At 40.6% G+C, this 15,704-nt stretch overlaps 1 protein-coding gene across 7 annotated transcripts in view; it reads right to left on the reverse strand.

Annotated features, from left to right (window-relative positions):
• ARMC8 (armadillo repeat containing 8) overlaps positions 1-15,704 on the reverse strand; it is a 179,786-nt gene that overhangs the window by 99,758 nt on the left and 64,324 nt on the right. The gene's annotated exons all lie outside the window — the stretch shown is intronic.

Raw genomic sequence — 15,704 nt, forward strand, 5'->3', positions numbered from 1 at the left:
AAAAGACTTCCAATACAAGGAAAATTGAGTTGTTTAAAAAAATAAAATAAAATAAAAAACCACCAGCCCTTTGAATATAAAGGAATACAGATTACCTGCTTAATCCCAGCTCTGGCAGTGGAATACAAGAACCCAACCCACAGAGCACATCTGACCTTGTTTCAGGGTCCATAGCTTTATTCCCTTTTTTCTCCTTCTCTAACTTCTTTTGGGCTATTTTTTTATGATTCCGTTTTATCACCCTTATGGTCTTATTAGCTGTACGTCTTTTGGTTTTGTTTTATTGTTTTTTAGTGGTTGCTTTAGAATTTCTAGTACGCATCTTTTTTTTTTTCATTTATCCCAATCTTCAAATATTATCCCATTTCACATGAATAGTAAGAGCCTTCCAAGAGAATACTTCCATTTCCCCATCCATTCTTTTGTGTTCTTTGTGCTGCTGTTGTCATACATTTACTTTTTTTTTTATTAACTTTTATTGAGCTTCAAGTGAACGTTTACAATTCAAGTCAGTCTGTCACATGTAAGTTTACATACATCTTACTCTGTACTCCCACTTGCTCTCCCCCTAATGAGTCAACCCTTCCAGTCTCTCCTTTCGTGACAACTTTGCCAGCTTCCAACTCTCTCTATCCGCCCATCCCCCCTCCAGACAGGAGATGCCAACACAGTCTCAAGTGTCCACCTGATATTATTAGCTCACTCTTCATCAGCATCTCTCTCTCACTCACTGTCCAGTCCCTTTCATGTCTGATGAGTTGTCTTCGGGAATGGTTCCTGTCCTGTGCCAACAGAAGGTTTGGGGACCATGCCCGCCGGGATTCCTCTAGTCTCAGTCAGACCATTAAGTATGGTCTTTTTATGAGAATTTGGGGTCTGCATCCTACTGATCTCCTGCTCCCTCAGGGGTTCTTTGTTGTGCTCCCTGTCAGGGCAGTCATCGATTGTGGCCAGGCACCAACTAGTTCTTCTGGTCTCAGGATGATGTAGGTCTCTGGTTCATGTGGCCCTTTCTGTCTCTTGGGCTCTTAGTTGTCGTGTGACCTTGGTCTTCTTCATTCTCCTTTGCTCCAGGTGGGTTGAGACCAATTGATGCATCTTAGATGGCCGCTTTTTAGCATTTAAGACCCCAGACGCAACATTTCAAAGTGGGATGCAGAATGTTTTCATACTACAATTATTTTGCCAATTGACTTAGAAGTCCCCTTAAACCATGGTCCCCAAACCCCTGTCCTTGCTCTGCTGACCTTTGAAGCATTCATTTTATCCTGGAAACTTCTTTGCTTTTGGTCCAGTCCAACTGAGCTGACCTTCCAATACATTTCCTTTTTTTTTTTTTAATTAACTTTTATTAAGCTTCAACTGAACATTTACAAATCCAATCAGTCTGTCACATGTAAGTTTACATACATCCCACTCCCTTCTCCCACTTGCTCTCCCCCTATTGAGTCAGCCCTTTCAGTCTCTCGTTTCGTGCCAATTTTGCCATCTTCCCTCTCTCTCTATCTTCCTATCCCCCCTACAGTCAAGAGTTGCCAATACACTCTCAAGTGTCCACCTGATTTAATTAGCTCACTCTTCATCAGCATCTCTCTCCCCTCCGCTGACCAGTCCCTTTCATGTCTGATGATTTGTCTTCGGGGATGGTTCCTGTCCTGTGCCAACAGAAGGTCTGGGCAGCATTGCCGCTGGGATGCCTCTAGTCGCAGTCAGACCATTAAGTATGGTCTTTTTATGAGAATTTGGGGTCTGCATCCCACTGATCTCCTGCTCCCTCAGGAGTGCTCTGTTGTGCTCCCTGACAGGGCAGTCATCGATTGTGGCCGGGCACCAACTAGTTCTTCTGGTCTCAGGATGATGTAGGTCCCTGGTTCATGTGGCCCTTTCTGTCTCTTGGGTTCTTAGTTGTCGTGTGACCTTGGTGTTCTTCATTTTCCTTTGCTCCAGGTGGGTTGAGACCAACTGATGCATCTTAGATGGCCGCTTGTTAGCATTTAGGACCCCAGACGCCACATTTCAAAGTGAGATGCAGAATGTTTTCATAATAGAATTATTTTGCCAATTGACTTAGAAGTGCCCTCAAACCATGGTCCCCAGACCCCAGCCCCTGCTCCGCTGACCTTTGAAGCATTCATTTTATCCCGGAAACCTCTTTGCTTTTAGTCCAGTCCAATTAGGCTGACCTTCCTTGTATTGAGTGTTGTCTTTCCCTTCACCCAAAGCAGTTCTTATCTACTGATTGATCAGTAAAAAACCCTCTCTCTCCCTCCCTCCCTCCCCCCTTCGTAACCACAAAAGTATGTGTTCTTCTCAGTTTTTTCTATTTCTCAAGATCTTATAATAGTGGTCTTATACAATATTTGTCCTTTTGCCTCTGAATCATTTCGCTCAGCATAATGCCCTCCAGATTCCTCCATGTTATGAAATGTTTCAGAGATTCGTCACTGTTCTTTATCGATGCGTAGTATTCCATCGTGTGAATATACCACAATTTGTTTACCCATTCATCCGTTGACGGACACCTTGGTTGCTTCCAGCTTTTTGCTATTGTAAACAGAGCTGCAATAAACATGGGTGTGCATATATCTGTTTCTGTGAAGGCTCTTGTATCTCTAGTGTATATTCCGAGGAGTGGGATTTCTGGGTTGTATGGTAGTTCTATTTCTAACTGTTTAAGATAACGCCAGATGGATTTCCAAAGTGGTTGTACCATTTTACATTCCCACCAGCAGTGTATGAGAGTTCCAATCTCTCCGCAGCCTCTCCAACATTTATTATTTTGTGTTTTTTGGATTAATGCCAGCCTAGCTGGTGTGAGATGGAATTTCATCGTAGTTTTAATTTGCATTTCTCTAATGGCTAACGATCAGGAGCATTTTCTCATGTATCTGTAGGCTGCCTGAATATCTTCTTTAGTGAAATGTGTGTTCATATCCTTTGCCCACTTCTTGATTGGGTTGTTTGTCTTTCTGTGGTTGAGTTTTGACAGAATCATGTAGATTTTAGAGATCAGGTGCTGGTCGGAGATGTCATAGCTGAAAATTCTTTCCCAGTCTTTTTACTCTTTTGGTGAAGTCTTCAGATGAGCATAGGTTTTTGATTTTTAGGAGCTCCCAGTTATCTGGTTTCTCTTCATCATTTTTGGTAATGTTTTGTATTCTGTTTATGCCCTGTATTAGGGCTCCTAGGGTTGTCCCTATTTTTTCTTCCATGATCTTTATCGTTTCAGTCTTTATGTTTAGGTCTTTGATCCACTTGGAGTTAGTTTTTGTGCATGGTGTGAGGTATGGGTCCTGTTTCATTTTTTTGCAAATGGATATCCAGTTATGCCAGCACCGTTTGTTAAAAAGACTATCTTTTCCCCAATTAACTGACACTGGGCCTTTGTCAAATATCAGCTGCTCATACGTGGATGGATTTATATCTGGATTCTCAATTCTGTTCCATTGGTCTATGTGCCTGTTGTTGTACCAGTACCAGGCTGTTTTGACTACTGTGGCTGTATAATAGGTTCTGAAATCAGGTAGAGTGAGGCCTCCCACTTCCTTCTTCTTTTTCAGTAATGCTTTGCTTATCCGGGGGTTCTTTCCCTTCCATATGAAATTGGTGATTTGTTTCTCTATCCCCTTAAAACATGACATTGGAATTTGGATCGGAAGTGCATTATATGTATAGATGGCTTTTGGTAGAATAGACATTTTTACTATGTTAAGTCTTCCTATCCATGAGCAGGGTATGTTTTTCCACTTAAGTATGTCCTTTTGAATTTCTTGTAGTAGAGCTTTGTAGTTTTCTTTGTATAGGTCTTTTATATCCTTGGTAAGATTTATTCCTAAGTATTTTATCTTCTTGGGGGCTACTGTGAATGGTATTGATTTGGTTATTTCCTCTTCGGTGTTCTTTTTATTGATGTAGAGAAATCCAAGTGATTTTTGTATGTTTATTTTATAACCTGAGACTCTGCCAAACTCTTCTATTAGTTTCAGTAGTTTTCTGGAGGATTCCTTAGGGTTTTCTGTGTATACGATCATGTCACCTGCAAACAGTGATAGCTTTACTTCCTCCTTGCCAATCCGGATACCCTTTATTTCTTTGTCTAGCCTAATTGCCCTGGCTAGGACTTCAAGTATGATGTTGAATAAGAGTGGTGATAAAGGGCATCCTTGTCTGGTTCCCATTCTCAAGGGAAATGCTTTCAGGTTCTCTCCATTTAGAGTGTTATTGGCTGTTGGCTTTGCATAGATGCCCTTTATTATGTTGAGGAATTTTCCTTCAATTCCTATTTTGGTAAGAGTTTTTATCATAAATGGGTGTTGAACTTTGTCAAATGCCTTTTCTGCATCTATTGATAAGATCATGTGGTTTTTATCTTTTGTTTTATTTATGTGATAGATTACATTAATGGTTTTTCTGATATTAAACCAGCCTTGCATACCTGGTATAAATCCCACTTGATCAGGGTGAACTATTTTTTGGATGTGTTGTTGGATTCTATTGGCTAGAATTTTGTTGAGGATTTTTGCATCTATGTTCATGGGGGATATAGGTCTATAATTTTCTTTTTTTGTAATGTCTTTACCTGGTTTTGGTATCAGGGAGGTGGTAGCTTCATAGAATGACTTGGGTAGTATTCCGTCTTTTTCTATGCTTTGAAATACCTTCAGTAGTAGTGGTGTTAAGTCTTCTCTGAAGGTTTGGTAGAACTCTGCAGTGAAGCCGTCTGGGCCAGGACTTTTTTTGTTGGAAGTTTTTTGATTACCGTTTCAATCTCTTTTTTTGTTATGGGTCTATTTAGTTGTTCTACTTCTGAATGTGTTAGTTTAGGTAGGCAGTGTTTTTCCAAGAATTCATGCATTTCTTCTAGGTTTTCAAATTTGTTAGAGTACAATTTTTTGTAGTAACCTGAAATGATTCTTTTAATTTCATTTGGTTCTGTTGTGATGTGGTCCTTCTCGTTTCTTATTCGGGTTATTTGTTTCCTTTCCTGTATTTCTTTAGTCAGTCTAGCCAATGGTTTATCAATTTTGTTAACTTTTTCAAAGAACCAGCTTTTGGCTTTGTTAATTCTTTCAATTGTTTTTCTGGTCTCTAATTCATTTAGTTCAGCTCTAATTTTTATTATTTGTTTTCTTCTGGTGCCTGATGGGTTCTTTTGTTGCTCACTTTCTATTTGTTCAAGTTGTCGGGACAGTTCTCTGATTTTGGCTCTTTCTTCTTTTTGTATGTGTGCATTTATCGATATAAATTGGCCTCTGAGCACTGCTTTTGCTGTGTCCCAGAGGTTTTGATAGGAAGTATTTTCATTCTCGTTGCAGTCTATGAATTTCCTTATTTCCTCCTTGATGTCTTCTATAACCTAGTCTTTTTTCAGGAGGGTATTGTTCAGTTTCCAAGTATTTGATTTCTTTTCCCTAGTTTTTCTGTTATTGATTTCTAGTTTCATTGCCTTGTGGTCTGAGAAGATGCTTTGTAATATTTCGATGTTTTGGACTCTGCAAAGATTTGTTTTATGACCTAATATGTGGTCTATTCTAGAGAATGTTCCATGTGCACTAGAAAAAAAAGTATATTTTGCAGCAGTTGGGTGGAGAGTTCTGTATAAGTCAATGAGGTCAAGTTGGTTGATCGTTGTAAGTAGGTCTTCCGTGTCTCTATTGAGCTTCTTACTGGATGTCCTGTCCTTCTCCGAAAGTGGTGCGTTGAAGTCTCCTACTATAAATGTGGAGGTGTCTATCTCACTTTTCAATTCTGTTAAAATTTGATTTATGTATCTTGCAGCCCTGTCATTGGGTGCATAAATATTTAATATGGTTATGTCTTCCTGATCAATTGTCCCTTTTATCATTATATAGTGTCCTTCTTTATCCTTTGTGGTGGATTTAAGTCTAAAGTCTATTTTGTCAGAAATTAATATTGCTACTCCTCTTCTTTTTTGCTTATTGTTTGCTTGATATATTTTTTTCCATCCTTTGAGTTTTAGCTTGTTTGTGTCTCTAAGTCTAAGGTGTGTCTCTTGTAGGCAGCATATAGATGGATCGCGTTTCTTTATCCAGTCCGTGACTCTCTGTCTCTTTATTGGTGCATTTAGTTCATTTACATTCAGCGTAATTATAGATAAATAAGTTTTTAGTGCTGTCATTTTGATGCCTTTTCATGTGTGTTGTTGGCCATTTCATTTTTCCACATACTTTTTTGTGCTGAGACGTTTTTCTTAGTAGATTGTGAGATCCTCATTTTCATAATGTTTAACTTTATGTTAGTTGAGTCGTTACGTTTTTCTTGACTTTTTTCTTGAGTTATGGAGTTGATATTCCTTTTTGTGGTTACCTTATTATTTACCCCTATTTTTCTAGGTAAAAACCTAACTTGTATCCTTCTATATCGCCTTGTATCACTCTCCATCTGGCAATTCAATGCCTCCTATATTTAGTCCCTCTTTTTGACTATTGTGATCTTTTATCTATTGATTTCCATGATTCCCTGTTATGTGTATTATTTTGTTTATTTATTTATTTATTAGAATTAATCTTAATTTGTTTGTTTTTGTGCTTTCCCTATTTGAGTTGATATCAGGACATTCTGTTTTGTGACCTCATATTGTGCTGGTATCTGATATTATTGGTCATCTGACCAAACAATCTCCTTTAGCATTTCTTGTAGCCTTGGTTTGGTTTTTGCAAATTCTCTAAACTTGTGTTTATCTGTAAATATCTTAATTTCTCCTTCATATTTCAGAGAGAGTTTTGCTGGATATATGATCCTTGGTTGGCAGTTTTTCTCCTTCAGTGCTCTGTGTACGTCGTCCCATTCCCTTCTTGCCTGCATGGTTTCTGCTGAGTAGTCTGAACTTATTCTTATTGATTCTCCCTTGAAGGAAACCTTTCTTTTCTCCCTGGCTGCTTTTAAAATTTTCTGTTTATCTTTGGTTTTGGCAAGTTTGATGATAATATGTCTTGGTGTTTTTCTTTTTGGATCAATCTTAAATGGGGTTCGATGAGCATCTTGGATAGATATCCTTTCGTCTTTCATGATGTCAGGGAAGTTTTGTGTCAGGAGTTCTTCAACTATTTTCTCTGTTTTCTGTCCCCCCTCCCTGTTCTGGGACTCCAATCACTCGCAAGTTATCCTTCTTGATTGAGTCCCACATGATTCTTAGGGTTTCTTCATTTTTTTAAATTCTTTTATCTGATTTTTTTTCAGCTATGTTGGTGTTGATTCCCTGGTCCTCCAGATGTCCCAGTCTACATTCTAATTGCTCAAGTCTGCTCCTCTGACTTCCTATTGCATTGTCTAATTCTGTAATTTTATTGTTAATCTTTTGGATTTCTACGTGCTGTCTCTCTATGGATTCTTGCAACTTATTAATTTTTCCACTATGTTCTTGAATAATCTTTTTGAGTTCTTCAACAGTTTTATCAGTGTGTTCCTTGGCTTTTTCTGCAGTTAGCCTAATTTCATTTGTGATGTCTTTAAGCATTCTGTAAATTAGTTTTTTATATTCTGTATCTGATAATTCCAGGATTGTATCTTCATTTGGGAAAGATTTTGATTCTTTTGTTTGGGGGGCTGGAGAAGCTGTCATGGTCTGCTTCTTTATGTGGTTTGATATGGACTGCTGTCTCCGAGCCATCACTGGGAAACTAGTTTTTCCAGAAAATCCGCTGACTGGTACGCTGGCTCCTGGCTCTGAAAACAATCGCTGTCTCCCCGTATTTGTTCGTTCTCCATCTCTAAATCTGTGTTTGTTGTTCAGAGTTTGTAGATTGTTATGTAGGTGATCGATTCACTTGTTTTTCCGAGTCTTTGTTGCAAGAGGGATCCACGGTAGCGTCCACCTAGTCTGCCATCTTGGCCCCGCCTCCCCAATACATTTACTTTTAAATGAGCTAGAAACAATACAGTGTTACTATTTTTGCTTAAGCAGCCAATTACCTTTGAAGGACACTCAAAAGTAAGAAAAATCTTTCATATTTATCACATATTCACCAATATCTTTTATTCTGGATACACACAGATTTTTACTTCATCGGGGCAAAACCCTATTCCAAAATAAGGGTACCTCTATCAATGAGGCTAACAAAGGTGTGGTTGGTTCCAAACGACACCTGGAGAAAAAAATAAATGGCTCAAAACAAAGCCAGTACTACTAATAAAATGCTGTCTTAATACAGAACACTACATGGTTCTATACAACAGTGGTTCTCAAAGGTGGGGAGGGGGAGTCCTTATTACTCCCTAGGGGCATTTCAGGAGTTTGTGAGAATGCTTGAAAATTTCTGGCTGTGGTTTTACAAATGGACAGAAAGCATTTTTCGCACAGTTTTAAAGGAAACTGAAGTTTTCAGAACTGTAATCTGCCCTGTAAATTAAACGTACCAAACCAAAACCAAACCCACTGCCATTGAGTCGATTCCGACTCACAGCAACCCTATAGGACGGAGTAGAACTGCCCCATAGAGTTTCTAAGGAGCACCTGGTGGATTTGAACCGCTCACGTTTTGGTTAGCAGCCATAGCACTTGACCACTACGCCACCAGGGTTTCCAAATTAAAGGTAGATTATACTTCTTATCAAAAGTAATTCATTTTAGAAAATCATATCGCCAACAAAGCGCATTCATGGTATCTGAGTTGTCAATACCACACATCTACATCAGTCCAAATGTGCAGCTCTTGAATTTATACTTCTTCATGAAACTTTCTACTGTAGTTTCATGCCCAAGCAATCACATATTGAAATATTATCAATTGCTTTGTTTCTCCTTTACACTGCAGGCAGGGAAGCATTATTTTTGGAATGATGTGTATAATATAAGTACGTTATATTACTATGAATTTAACTGCAGGACAGTACAAGGAGTGTTACAAAATGTTTATCAAAAGGGTGTAATGGTTAAGATTATGTGTCAACTTGGCTGGGCCATGATTCTCAGTATTTTTTTTTTTTTTATAACGTTGGCAAAGAATACTGAATACACCATGGACTGCCAAAAGAACAAACAAATGTCTTGGAAGAAGTACAACCAGAGTGCTCCTTAGAAGCAAGGATGGCAAGACTGTACCTTACATACTTTGGACATGTTGTCAGGAGGGATCAATCCCTGGAGAAGGACATCATGCTTGGCAAAGTACAGGGTCAGCATAAAAGAGGGAAACCCTCAACAAGGTGGACTGCCACAGTGTCGGCAACAATGGGCTCAAGCATTAACAATTTTAAGGATGGCGCAGGATCCGGCAGCGTTTCTTTCTGTTGTGAATAGGGTCGCTGTGAGTCGGAACTGACTTGATGGCACCTAACAATAATATAATGTTGTCATCACTTCCCTGTTGAAATATGGTATGTGATCACCCCCATGATAAAATTTGCTGAGTGGTACTGGTGGAGACAGGGCCTATGGCAGCTCACTATCCCCTCAGCCTTCATTTCTCTGCCCTCTGACTCCTACTTCCTTCCTGCTCACCCTGCCAAGGTTTTTTGGCTTGTTCTAGATCCTGCAGCTGCCTCTTGTTCATGTGACCTCCGATTCCTGGGACTTGAGCTAGCAGCTTACCTGCCAATCTTGGGATTTGTCAATTTTCACAACCTGTGAGCAAGAGTCCTGCTCTCCAGCCTGCTGATCTTGGGTTCGCTGGCCCCTGCAGCTATATGAATCAGGAGAAGCTCTGCGGTCTTGCCTGCCGATTTGGGGATTCATCAACCTTCACAGCCTGTGAGCAAGAGCCCTGCTTTCCCATCTGCTGATCCTGGGTTCCTCAGCGCCTGTAGCTACATGAATCAAAAGCCTCTATCCTGATTCATGGACTTGGGACATTCCAGCATCTACAATGGCATGATGTTTCCTTGATATAACTCTCTCTATATATACATACATATGGTTTTATATATATATATATATATATGCTTTACTGGTTTTGCTTCTCTAGAGAATCCAGCCTAAGACATTTGGTACGTGAGTGGTTCTAGAGAAACAAAATTGTTTCCAGTAGTAAAGAGGGCATTGCTAATCCATGGCATGAGGTGGCAATTCAAATAAGCAAAACATCACCACCAATAGATCAGGTATTGGTGAAAGGCAAAGCTCTGCTTGACTGCATGGATAATACCTTTCTACAATTTTGCCACAATGAGAAGTATAAGGAATCTGGTTGGTCGGTCCTACTTTCACTAGACAAACTGGTGAAAGACAGAGATGCGCTCAGGGCTTCAGAGTCAAAGCTCTAGTGCCACATAAATAATCTCAAAGCTTCCACTTGTGCTTTGAAAGAAAGTCTTATTTCTTGTAGTAACGGGTCTGATAATGCTGCAAACCAAACCCAGAGTCTTATTGTAAAAGTGGATGAATTACGTCAGCTCAATTGCCAACCTCAAGAGATGTCTGAAGTTAAAGTGAGAGCACTGATTGGGAAGAAATGGGATCCTGAAACTTGGGATGGGGACATATGGGTAGATAATCAGGAAGCTGGAGATACTGAGCCCAAAAATTTCATTGCAACACTCCTGCCAACAGAACCACTCCCATCTGAAGAGTTTACTTCATATTTGTCTGTTACACTACCTGCTCAGAAAAACTATTAGCCCCTTCACTCCCATTTAATGAGATTAGCCCTAGCCCTGCTGCCTCTAAAGAGCCCTCGCCTGAGTCATTGCCTGTAGTATCGTGTGAGGCAAATGCTGTACAAGACAATGCTGAATGTTCTCAAAATAATGCCACACTACTGATTCTAGCTTCTAGACCTATAACTAGACTTAAGTCCCAGAGAGCCCCAAAAGGTGAAGAACAACATGTGGCCCAGAAGGAGGTACACTACACTCCAAGAGAACTGCTTGACTTTTCTAATATGTACAAACAGAAACCTGGGGCGTATGTGTAGGAATGGCTATTAAGGATGTGGGATAATGGTACAAGGAATATAAAGATGGATCAGTCTGAGTTTATTGATATGGGTCCACTAAGCACAGATTCCTTATCAATGTTTCAGCTGGAGAAATTAGGAAAGAATCTAAGAGTTCATTTGGCTGGGTTGCTGAAAAATGGATTACAAAGTGGCCTACACTAAATCAAGGTGAAGCACCAGACCTACTTTGGTATACTGTGGAAGGTATTCAAATGCTTAGGGAAACTGGCATACTAGAGTGGATTGATCAGGTTAGATGCACAGACCCACATATGGAATGCCCAGAGGACAGACCTTTTACCACAACTGTGAAAAAAGTGTGTCCTTGAAGGCTGCTGTGGTTGCATTCAACCAACAAAGACAAGGTGGGCATGGTTACAGTAATAGACAGCAAAGTCAAAGCAGTAATCAGAATAATCTCACTCCTATGGACTTAAGGCGTTGGCTACTTAGCCACGGTGTCTCTAGGAGTAAAACAAAATCTATTAAATATTTACTTAATCTGTACAAACAAATGAATTCTAGGTCAGGTGAACAGCAGTCTAACTCAAATTGCCAGAAGAGAGAGTCACAGACCCTCAATGAATTCCCAGACCTGAGTGAGTTTAAAGACCCACCACCCCTTGAACGAAGGGGAGGCTGGGTTCCCTTGAGGAAGGACTCCAATACAGTGCCAAAAACTTACACTGTTCTCTCTCCCAGCCTTCCCCAAAGGGATCTATGGCCTGTTATGAGTGACTGTTCATTAGGGAAAAGGAAATAATCAGACTTTTGGGGGATGACTGGATATTGGCTATGAACTGACACTAATTCCAGGAGACCCAAAATGTCACTGTGGCCCACCAGTCAGAGTGGGGGCATATGGAAGTCATGTTATTAATGGAGTCTTGGCTCATGTCTGTCTCACAGTAGGCCCAGAGGGCTCCCAAATCCATTCTGTAGTGATTTCCCCAGTGCCAGAATGCATAATTGGAATAGATATACTCAGCAAATGGCAGCATCCCCACAGCGGAATCCTGACAAATGGAGTAAGGGCTATTACGGTTGGAAAAGGCAGGTGAAAGCTATTAGAATTGACCCTACCCAGGAAAATAGTAAACCAAAAGCAATACCTCACTGCTGGAGGAACTGCAGAGATTACTGCCACCATCAAGGACTTGAGGACAGGGGTGGTGATTTCCACCACATCCCCATTAGACTCACCTATGTGGCCTGTGCAAAAAACAGATGGATCTTGGAGAATGACAGTAGATTACCGAAAACTTAACAGGGTGATGACTCCAACTGCAGCTGTGTTCCAGACACAGTTTCATTGCTTGGGCAAATTACACATCTCCTGGTACCCGGTACGCAACTATTCATCTAGATAATGCCTTTTTCTCCACACTTGTTTCAAAGGCCCATCAGAAGCAGTTTGCCTTCAGCTGGCAAGGCCAGCAATACACCTTCAGTTGCCTACCGCAGTGCTACATCAACTCTCCAGCCCTATGTCATAATTTAGTCTGCAGGCACTTTGATTGCCTTTCCCTTCCACAAGACATCACACTGGTCCATTACATTGATGACATTATGCTGACTGGACCTAGTAAGGAAGAAGTGTCAATGAGTCTGGACTTACTGGTAAAGCATTTCCATGCTAGAGGCTGGGAAATCAATCCCACAAAAATTCAAGCACCTTCCACCTCAGTGAAATTTCTAGAGGTCCAGTGGTGTGGGGCATGTTGAGATACTCCTTCTAACATGAAGGATAAGCTATTGTGTCTGGCTGCTCCCACAACCAAAAAGGAGGCACAGCACCTAGTGGGCCTCTGGATTTTGGAGGCAACATATTCCTCATTTGGGTGTGTTACTCTGGCCTATTTATCAAGTGACTTGAAAAGCTGCTAGTTTTGAGCGGGGACTAGAACAAGAGAAGAGGAGGATCTGCAACAGCTTCAGGCTGCTCTGCAAGCTGCTCTGGCACTTGGGCCATATGATCCGACTGATCCAATGGTCCTTGAAGTGTCTGTCTCAGACAGAGATGTTGTTTGGAGTCTTTGGCAGGCCCCTAGTGGTGAATCACAGCACAGAAGCTTAGGATTTTGGAGCAAAGCCCTGCCATCCTCTGCAGGTAACTACTCTTCTTTTTTTCTTAAATAATTTTTATTGTGCTTTAAGTGAAAATTTACAAATCAAGTCAGTCTCTCACACAAAAACCCATATACACCTTGCTACACACTCCCAATTACTCTCCCCCTAATGAGACAGCCCTCCCTCTCCCTCCACTCTCTTTTCATGCCCTTTTCGCCAGCTTCTAACCCCCTCCACCCTCTCATCTCCCCTCCAGGGAGGAGATGCCAACATAGTCTCAAGTGTCCACCTGATTCAAGACGCTCACTCCTCACCAGCATCCCTCTCAAACCCACTGTCCAGTCCAATCCATGTCTGAAGAATTGGCTTTGGGAATGGTTCCTGTCCTGGGCCAACAGAAGGTCTGGGGGCCATGACTACCGGCGTCCTTCCAGTCTCAGTCAGACCATTAAGTCTGGTCTTATGAGATTTTGAAGTCTGCATTCCACTGCTAACCTGCTCCCTCAGGGGTTCTCTGTTGTGTTCCCTGTCAGGGCAGTCATCAGTTGTAGCCGGGCACCATCTAGTCCTTCTGGTCTCAGGATGATGTAGTCTCTGGTTCATGTGGCCCTTTCTGTCTCTTGGGCTCATAATTGCTGTGTGTTCTTGGTGTTCTTCATTCTCCTTTGATCCAGGTGGGTTGAGACCAACTGATGCATCTTAGATGGCTGCTTGCTAGCATTTAAGACCCCAGATGCCACTCTTCAAAGTGGGATGCAGAATGTTTTGCTAATAGATTTTATTATGCCAGTTGACTTAGATGTCACCTGAAACCATGGTCCCCAGACCCCTGCTCCTGCTACGGCTGGCCTTCGAAGCATTCAGTTTATTCAGGAAACTTCTTTCCTTTTGGTTTAGTCCAATTGTGCTGACCTCCCCTGTATTGTGTGCTGTCTTTCCCTTCACCTAAAGTAGTTCTTATCTACTATCTAATCAGGGAATACCCCTTTCCCACCCTCCCTGCCTCCCCCACCTCGTAACCACAAAAGGATGTTTTCTTCTCATTTTAAACTATTTCTCAAGTTCTTATAATAGTGGTCTTATAAGATACTTGTTCTTTTGCAACTGACTAGTTTCACTCAGCATAATGCCTTCCAGGTTCCTCCACGTTATGAAATGTTTCACAGATTCCTCACTGTTCTTTATCGATGCGTAGTATTCCACTGTGTGAATATACCATAATTTATTTATCCCTTCATCCATTGATGGGCACCTTGGTTACTTCCATGTTTTTGCTATTGTAAACAGTGCTTTTTTTTTTTTTAAACAGTGCTGCAATAAACATGGGTATGCATATATCTGTTCGTGTATGGGCTCTTATTTCTCTAGGATATATTCCAAGGAGTGGGACTGCTGGATCGTATGGTAGTTCTATTTCTAACTTTTTAAGGAAGTGCCAAATCGATTTCCAAAGTGGTTGTACCATTTGACATTCCCACCAGCAGTGCAGAAGTATTCCAATCTCTCCACAGCCTGTCCAACATTTATTATTTTGTGTTTTTTGGACTAACGCCAGCCTTGGTGGAGTGAGATGAAATCTCAACATAGTTTTAATCTGCATTTCTCTATTGGCTAATGATCGTGAACACTTCCTCATATATCTTTTAGCTACCTGAATGTCTTCTTTAGTGAAGTGTCTATTCATATCTTTTGCCCATTTTCGTCTTTTTGCAGTATCATGTAGATTTCAGGGATCAGGCGCTGTTCAGAATGTCATAGCTAAAAACTTTTTCCCAGCCTGTAGGTAGTCTTTTTACACTTTTGGTGAAGTCTCTGGATGAGCACAGGTGTTTGATTTTTAGGAGCTCCCAGTTATCTAGTTTTTCCCCTACATTCTTTACAATGTTTTGTATACTGTTTACGCCATATATTAGGGCTCCTAATGTTGTCCCTATTTTTTCTCCCATGATCTTTATCGTTTTAGATTTTATATTTAGGCCTTTGATCCACCATTTTGAGTTAGTTTTTGTGCATGGAGTGAGGTATGGGTCTTGTTCATTTTTTTTTTTGCAGATGCATATCCAGTTAGAGTAGCACCATTTGTTAAAAACACTGTCTTTTCCTGATTTAACAGTTTTGGGCCCTTTGTCAAATATCAACTGCTCATATGTGGATGGATTTATGTCTGGATTCTGAATTCTGTTCCATTGGTCCATATATCTGTTGTTCTACCAGTACCAGGCTGTTCTGACAACAGAGGTGGTATAATAAGTTCTAAAATCAGGTAAAGTAAGGCCTCCCACTTTGTTCTTCTTTTTCAGTAATGCCTTATTTATCTGGGGCCTCTTTCCCTTCCATAAGAAATTGGTAAGTTGTTTCTCCAACTCATTAAAGAATGTCCTTGGGCTTTGGATCGGAATTGCATTAAATGTATAGATCGCTTTTGGTAGAACAGACATTTTTATAATGTTAAGTCTTTCTATCCATGAGCAAGGTATGTTCTTCCACTTATGTAAATCTCTTTTGGTTTCTTGCAGAAGTGTACTGTAGTTTTCTTTGTATAAGTCTTTTACATCGCTGGTAAGATTAATTCCTAAGTATTTTATCTTCTTGGGGGCTACTGTAAATGGCATTGATTTGGTGATTTCCTCTTCGATGTTCTTCTGGTTGGTGTAGAGAAATGCAACCGATTTTTGTATATTTATCTTGCATCCCGATACTCTACTGAACAATTAGTTTCAGTAGTTTTCTGGGGATTCC

The sequence above is a fragment of the Loxodonta africana genome, chromosome 26 (assembly GCF_030014295.1).
Source record: "Loxodonta africana isolate mLoxAfr1 chromosome 26, mLoxAfr1.hap2, whole genome shotgun sequence".
NCBI lineage: Eukaryota > Metazoa > Chordata > Mammalia > Proboscidea > Elephantidae > Loxodonta > Loxodonta africana.